This window comes from Micromys minutus, assembly GCF_963924665.1.
Source record: "Micromys minutus genome assembly, chromosome: 18".
Taxonomy (NCBI): Eukaryota; Metazoa; Chordata; class Mammalia; order Rodentia; family Muridae; genus Micromys; species Micromys minutus.
Window position 1 is genome coordinate 15,526,502 of NC_137953.1, and position 8,310 is coordinate 15,534,811.

At 41.2% G+C, this 8,310-nt stretch overlaps 1 pseudogene across 1 annotated transcript; it reads right to left on the reverse strand.

Annotated features, from left to right (window-relative positions):
- Positions 1–594: 594 nt before the first annotated feature.
- LOC308432399 (mitogen-activated protein kinase 6-like) lies at positions 595–6,191 on the reverse strand (annotated as a pseudogene). The gene is made up of 3 exons: positions 6,080–6,191; positions 4,657–4,896; positions 595–2,703 (listed from the first exon to the last, which is right to left on the reverse strand). The product of its transcript is annotated as a mitogen-activated protein kinase 6-like (transcript).
- Positions 6,192–8,310: the final 2,119 nt, after the last annotated feature.

An 8,310-nucleotide genomic window follows, 5' to 3' on the forward strand; every position in this document is an offset into this window, starting at 1 on the left:
ACAAATACTTAATTACAACCTTATAAATATGTATTCGTATACTTTTATGCAAAAATGCTTAAAAATCTGTACATTTATCTTTCTTTTTTTATTTTTGGTTTTTAAAATAAAGTTAAAAAATGTGTACAATGTGAAAAACTTGAAACTACTATCGAATGATAAATGTTTCAGTAGAAAAATAAATCTCTTCATGCAATTATGTACCATCTCACTGTGTAAGTTTTAAGGCAAGGGTTTGTTTCCTGTAAAGAACGTCCATTCTTCCTGGTGCATCTTGTCTCCTTGTGCACTGCATTGTTATGCTCTGTTTTCTCTCTCTCTCTCTCTCTCTCTCTCTCTCTCTCTCTCTCTCTCTCTCTCTCTCTGTGTGTGTGTGTGTGTGTGTGTGCAATCGACATGCTAGTTCAAATTAAAACTAACTCACATGTAGAAAATGTCTGTGTTTTACAAACTGAGAACCCACAAAATCCTTGCAAATTAATGACACCTTCTGATTCAAGTAAAGATAAATGACTTAAAACATCAGTAATAAAAAGACACAACACATTTCATGAAGAATAAAGAAAAATAGTTCTGATGTTTCAGAAAGCTGCCTTATTCCTTATGAGGGATTTGAGGGGAAGCTTTCATAGTGGAATGTGTTAATGTAGCCTGGAAGGACTTCAGCGGGGATCCCACTGGACTGTGGAACTTCGGGGTGTCTATAGACTCTAGCTGCTTGCTCAGGAGGAACTCCCCACCTCTGTTCACAAACCCTGACTCCTGGTCTCCCTCCCCATACTTCCATTTTTCAACTGGCTCAGTTCCTGGCATTTCAGAATCCCCCATCCTGCTAAAACACTTGTCCAAGTAGGTTGTGTAAGTGTTCTCCTTCTTCACGTTTTTACCCTTCCTGTCCTCAGAACAAAACTCACTGATGAGGAACCACTCAGCCTTACCACTCACAAACTGACTGTCCCAGGAGGACTGGTACAAGGCTTCCAGCTGGGTCAGGTTAGCCCTTCCCTTTCCTTGCTTGTCTCGGCTGACTGATTGTGTATCAGGCTCTTGAACTTTAACTGGGACACTGAGCTATTCAAGTCATTTAACTTGTCAACTATGTTAGTAAAGGCATGCTGGGCACTGAGCTGAATGGTCCCTACGATGAAGGAGTCCAAGTCAAAGCCTTGGCCCCTCTCCCTCTCAGCCAGCCGCTGGGAAACCTCCTCTAGCAAGATCTGTGCCTTGAACAACCTGTTCCTCTCACATGTGGACTTGCCCCTTTTACTGGATTTTTCTTTACTTTGCTCTTTCCAGTTGGAAAGACCTATGATAAGCTTGGGCTCATAGTAATGGTTAACCTTGCTCTCCCTCCACACCAGGTTATCTAAGTATGAGGATGGCTTTGTTTTGTAGTCACAGGTGTGACTACACTCCAGATCACAGTACTTGTTCTTGTGGCTACTGAGCAAGGCAGAGTAGGTGGTGTCCAAGGCAGAATCTTCCAGATACTTCTCTTGGTCTTCATCCAAATACTTTCAAGGATCAACTTGAACTTCTTCTTCAGTGACATCAGACTTATCTCTTGGGTCAAGCTGAACCTCATCGATATCAAAGTTGTTATGAATAAGCCAGCCATGCTCAGAGAATTGACAATTGTTATACCGTTCTCAGTAATAAATGTGAATGTGTGTCTCATCCATAAGCAAAATGTCATATACTTAGTTTTTATTGTGGAAGGGATGGCTTGAAATCACCTCATCCATTGGAAAAAAGTGGATACTCATACAAGGAAGGGAAAGTGCTTCTTTGGTTGTCAGCCAATCCATGGGACTTAATGACAAAATCTGTTCCAAGAAATCCAGTGTTTCTCCTCTAATCCCCGGAAGCAGCTGAGTTAGCAGTTTGTGTGCCTCAGTCATGTCATTTCTATTGTAAACTGGAATCATGCTGAGAAGCTCCCACAGATCATCTTCAGGCACAAGAGGGCTGAACTCTATGATCAGCTGTATCTGTTCAAGTTCATGTGCATCTGCAAGGAGGGTTTTACAAGTCGGTGTTTCAGCAAAGATGCAGCCTGCAGCCAATGTGTCCTTGGCTTCAGTGTAATAACCAGGAGAATATAACAGCCAAGGAGATCTTGCTATACCATTTCGTAACCAATCCTTCAGAAAGATGGCTCTTATTGGAATAATTAGGGTCCATGATCTTCCAGGTCAAGGTCACTTGTCTTCAGCACCAAGTCTTCAGTGTTAATTAAAAGATTAGCTGGCTTGAGATCTCTGTGCAGTATGTTTGCAGAATGGACATATTTGAGCCCATGTGGCAGGTGATACATGAAAGTCTGCCAGGCTCTTCCAGTAAAGGGCCCTGTTACAACACACTTGCCTGGCCTATCTCCATATACTCCTGAAGAAATAGATGCTGTTTAGCTCATTGAGAGTCCACAGTGTCTGTTAGCTGTCTTCCACGGGACAAAGAATTACAAACTCTTTTCCAATTTTATCTTGGTCAAGACTTCCAATAATTTTGATATCAGGGAAAGCATGTTTGACACTCTGGGGATCATTGAGAAGAATTTTCTTGATGACTACTCCTTTGTTACAGTCATTGTCTACAGCTGAAAAAAACCCAAGACATTGCCTCTACAGCCCAATGGTTTTAAGTCCCTATATCTAGAGCCCAGATAGAAACCACAGACTTTCATCAGATTTTCAAATTTCTCTGCCAATTTTGAAACCCTCACAATTGCCTTTTCTTGTCAAATTGCTGAAGCTGTGTAAACAAGGAAGAAAACTGACATCAAAAGGAAATATCTCTCTAAAAGAGAGAAAAACCATCACGTTCCCATAGCACGATGGTTTCTTGATGTTCATTGCAGACACCATCCATGCCCACTTAGTTCTCCAAGGTTTAAAGCTCAAAAATCTTTATTCACACTGAGAATTAAGAAGATTGCAGTGCTCATAGCTCAAGGAAGGCAGTAACTCTGCAGGCATTTAAAGAAAACACTCAAGAAACTCAAACGGAATGAAATGACATACTATGCGCTCAGATTCACTATGCTATTCGACTTAACATGGGACAGAACTGAATAAATATGCGCCCGCAGGCCTCCGTGGACATCCTCTCACAGTGCAGACACATTCAGTGTTGGACTGGTTCTGGGCAGCATCCTAGGGAGCTGGGAAGCACTAGATTCCTCTGTTTCCTCGCTTCCTTGTCGCTGTGTTTCAACAGGAAACGCTGGTGAATTTGGCTGAGACGCCTCTGTTCTTAGTGATCAGGTGGCTCCAGCTCATCACAATCACATTCAAAGCTTCTGTCTATATTACTCAGATACAACGTTTGTTTTTATCACGGTGTTTTTCTGTATCACACCTTAACGTTTGAAAAGTTGTCAGGAGCCCTGGCTCAGATCGGTGTCCGGGACCTTGTGGACCACCAGGCACAAACTTGGGATGGCTTAGTGGCAGGAGCAGAGCACCAAGCCACATACCAGGAGACTTTGCCGTGCTGAGTCAGCTGAGTCCCAGTCATGTGGGTGGGCTTTGGGGAGGAGACAGGTGGGCTTGGGGGAGGAGACAGCTGGGCTTGGGGGAGGAGACAGGTGGGCTTGGGGAAGGAGACAGGTGGGCTTGGGGAAGGAGACAGGTGGGCTTGGGGGAGGAGGCAGGTGGGCTTGGGGGAGGCAGCGAGCCAGGAAGGCAAGCCTCTACCACCACAAACACAACTGGACCACCACCCTGCCCTGCATCTTGGCCGTGGCAGGCACGAGTGGCAGAGACTTGAACCTGCAAAGTACATCCAGGTGCAGGCATCAAGGGGGACAACTGTACTACCTGAAGACCCAGTTATTCCACTTCTGGGCATTTACCCCAGAGACGCTCCAACATACAACAAAGACACATGTACCACAACGTTCATAGCAGACCTATTTATAATAGCCAGAAGCTGGAAAGAACCCAGATGTCCTTTAGTAGATGAATGGATACAAAAATTGTGGTACATTTACACAATGGAGTACTACTCAGGCATCAGAAACAACGACTTTATGAAATTCTTAAGAAAATGGATGCATCTAGAGACTATCATACTGAGTGAGATAACCCAGTCACAAAAGAACAGACATAATATACAGTCACTGATAATGGGATACTAACCCCAGAAAGCTCTGAAACCCCAGAAACAACACACAGACTGTGTGAAGTTCAAGAAAAAAAAAGAAAAAGAAAAGAAAAAAACATTATGTTTACAACTTACACACCAAGAAAATTTTGACTAATTCCAGGTTACATACTGTTTTATATGTATTTTTATGTTCATTGTAACTAGTAAGATCTTAATGCACACTATCAAACCTTAAAAAAAAGCCAAGCAGTGACAAAAATGTATTTATGCAATAATGCTTAACATTTGTACATTTATATTTGTTTTTTTAAAATAAAATTCTTCAATTTAAAAGAAAAGGACATCTGTTCATAAATTTTCAACCAAAATTTGCATCAGTTAGTCAGGCATAGCAGCTCTCAGGGAGAAGTGGGAAGTGTGCAGGCCAAGGCTCTCTGTGTGTGCAGGCAGCTGGTGGGACTCTCAATGAGGTTTGTGTAGAGGCTGAAGGAGGATAGGTGCTAATCTGCTGACAGTTATAAACAGCCAGGTCTTCAGCCTGCACACTGCTGATGGTCAGAGTATAATCTGTCCCAGATGCACTGCCTATGAAGTGATCAGGGACTCCAGAGGAACTTTTGGAAGCCATGTATATAAGTGCTTTAGGAGACTGTCCTGGTTTCTGTTGGTACCAGGCTATAGCATTACCCACACTCTGACTGGTCTTGCAGCTCATGGTGACCCTGTTTCCTACTGATGTGTACAAGGATTTGGGAGACTGGATCATCACAATGTTCCCATCAGCACCTGAAATCAAAAATAGATGATGAGTATATACTTATACACACAAAGACTTCTTGAAACAATGGTTAGAATCCAAAATGTCTTTTCTAATGGTATTGTCTGCCTACAATTATCTTCCTATAGGAAATAGCTATTTTTTCTACAAAGGAATTACTTTTAAGATAATATAATACTTTTAAATGTCTCACCAGAGAACCAGAGCAGTACCAATACAATGACCTGTGTCTGTGATTCCATCTTGATGCCCATACTTGTCTGATGTATTTCAGATCTCACTGCAAATGCCTGATTTATAAATCATGGATATCTGGGTTGGCCTCTAGGGACCTATGCAAAGAAGTCATCAAATAAGGAAGAAAATGACCTAGACAGATGGTCATGAGTGAATCCATGTTAAACCAACATCGAAAATACCATCAATGACAGTAACCTATCACTTGGACTATAATCAACACAGACACAGAAGAACTACCTTAGAGGTATTAGGTCTCTCAAGACAGGCTTCTACTAAAGTCAAAGCAATTCATAAGAGCTAAGTTGGTGCTGATAAGATAGAGCTGGCATTATGTTCATTCAAATACCAGCCAGCCCCAGATCCAGGGCTCTGGATTTTTCCATACACAAATCTATAGTTTCTGCAAATTTTTGAGATTTGTGAAAAGGCAATTCTTGATGATCCATAGCTGTAGTATCTACATGATACAAGAGAATAATACAACCCAGAAGAGTCTGATGAGGATCTAATATTGATGGTGTCACAGAAGCCAAAGATCTTGAACCAGACCTGTGACTCAGTGCAATGAACATTGTGTGAGAACAGAGATATTCTGTGGGATATACTGTGATATATTACAAGTACTTGGATGAGATTTTTCTATGCTTTTTTGTTGTTTTCTTCTTTGTGTATTTTATTTTTGAGTGGGAGTTGCATGGGACAGTAATGAGGATACAGGTGAGGTAAGATTTTGTTGGAGACACAGTTATGTCATGTGCATTTTTTTCCTGGACAGTGTCTTAAGAGAGAGCTATTTTGCTGAGATCAGACATGTGGTATTTTTCTGGAAGCTATCGGTGAAAGGGCATGTGATGCTTTTGCTGGAATATGCTTGAGAGGACATGTGTTGTATGGAAACAGTCTAAGTATAACCCAACAGACAGTGCATGATGCTCTGGCATTGGTTCTCACCGATGTTCTTTATTGAGCTTCTGTGACGCTGGTCTTCACTGTAGGGCCTAGAATGTAGACGAGCACTAAAGACCTGGTGGAGGTCCAAGTGCTTCCAGATGCTTTGGTGCATGATCTGCAGAGGCACATGGTTTCTTTTGGATCTAGCAACCCTATAAAATCCTGTTGGTGTTTTGCTAGAGGACTGGACTACACACTACAACGAATTGCCCCAGGGAACTACTTCTAAACAGATCTACATCTCCCTTGTCCTATTAGCCATTTTAGTCTCATATATTTCTTGGTGGACTGTAAGGGAGATTGAAATGATTAAGAATCCATATTAAAACATGTCTCAAAAATTAATAAAAATTTAAAAATAAAATAAATATAACAACCCACTCAAAAATTCTAAAACTTGCCCCCAAACAAGAAACAAAAATAAAATATTTAATCTAAAAATTTTAGCCACAAAACATCTAGGTAATCCAGGATTCCAAACAGACACCAATTAATTGAAGAGGAGACAAAACTCAGATATGAAGAACACAATACGTTCAAAAAATCATAGAAAAATATTCTCAAATATAAAGAAGGAGGCGTTTCTCAAGGTACAGCATGCATGTGGGACACACTGACTATTTGACTGGGCCAGAGAAAAAACTCAACAGGATGAAAACATTAAACTACCAGAAGAAAGAAAAATATTACAGTGTATTAAAAAGAATAATTAATTTCAGATCTCAAAATCAAAATAAGGGGAATTCCCACCCCACCATTGATAATGAAACATTCATGGCATCAAATTTCCAATAAAAGACACAGACAATAGATTGGGATTAAAAATAGTATCCATCTTTTTGTTGCATCTAAAAAACCAGACATCTCATCATAGAGCTCTAAGGTTGTTTGGCAGAAGATCTCTAATAATGAAACAAACATTTATAAACAAATATAGGTGTATGTGCCATCCTATATGCTTTATAATTTGATCATACATGGACAAAATTGAGACCTTTATGATTGTTTCTAACCACTTGAATTTTTATCAACACATATTTATCTTCTATTATTTTATGTGCCTTCTCTCCCATCTCCATAATTAAGTTTCTGCCTATTCTTTCCACCCTCAGTATTCACCTTTGACTTTGTATCACTTAGGATAGATATACGGTGTTCTTTCAAAAAAGTTTTGATTTTAAAAAGGATGTTCATGTGCGAAATTCATTTGAAGTTCTCTTTCAATGTAGGGTCTTTGTGTGATTCACTTATAACCATAATTATGGCTTCAAAGAATGAGTTGGGTAGTTGGGTAGTGTTCCTTCTTTTACTACATTGTGGAATTATCTGGAGAGTACTCCTTGCAGGGCTGAAATAATTCTGCACTGAGCCCATTGATCCTGAGTTTTTGTTTTTGTTTTTGTTTTTGTTTTTTTTTTTTTTTTTGGTTGGGAGGCTTTTGATGACTGCTTAGGTTATTGGAGTCTTTTGGTGTTCTTATGGAGTCCTCATCCACTCTGGTTCTCTCAATCCTCCTCCTATCTCTTTTACAAGACTCCTTGAATTCTCTCTGATGTTTGGCTTTCATTCCCTTCATCTTCTTTGGTCAGCTGCCTGGTGTAGTCTCTCAGAGGACAGTTATGCTAGGCTCCCCTCGACACCCTGTTATCCTTTCCATCCTCTGCATTCTAGGTCCTCCAGCAAATCCAACAGCAGTGAGTTCTGACCTTTTCCTGTTGTGCTCCATTTTCAGTTTCAAACCTCTACATACAATCCCGAAGGCCTGCCACCCTCAGGGACCACGAGGTGAGTCCCTTAACGCAGTTCTCTGCCTCTTGGCCCCTCCAGGATATCCCAGCAGCCAGATTCTCCTACGCTGTCTGTACTGCATACAGTGAGGCTCAGCTCTGCCTGTTGCCCTGGAGTCCTGCTGCTACCCCGGACCTGCTATTTTCTCCTGCAAGCCCAGCAGCTGTGTGGTCTGCTCTGTCCTCTGTGCTCCATCTTCTGATCCACACCTGTGATGTTTGGAGGGGTATGAATAGGATTCAACTGACTGTGAATGGTACATGCTCTTGGAGCTATCTCTGCAACACTTTATCTCATGTCTTTGATGTTCTTTGCTTAGTTGAGAGAGACCTGGTAGAGGACTTCTCTCATCACCCAAACGAGGGCCCAGCCTAACCTCAGGATATGGTCTCTACAGGTTCTCTCTCCCCCTTGTTTGGCATTTCAACTAATCTCATCTTTGT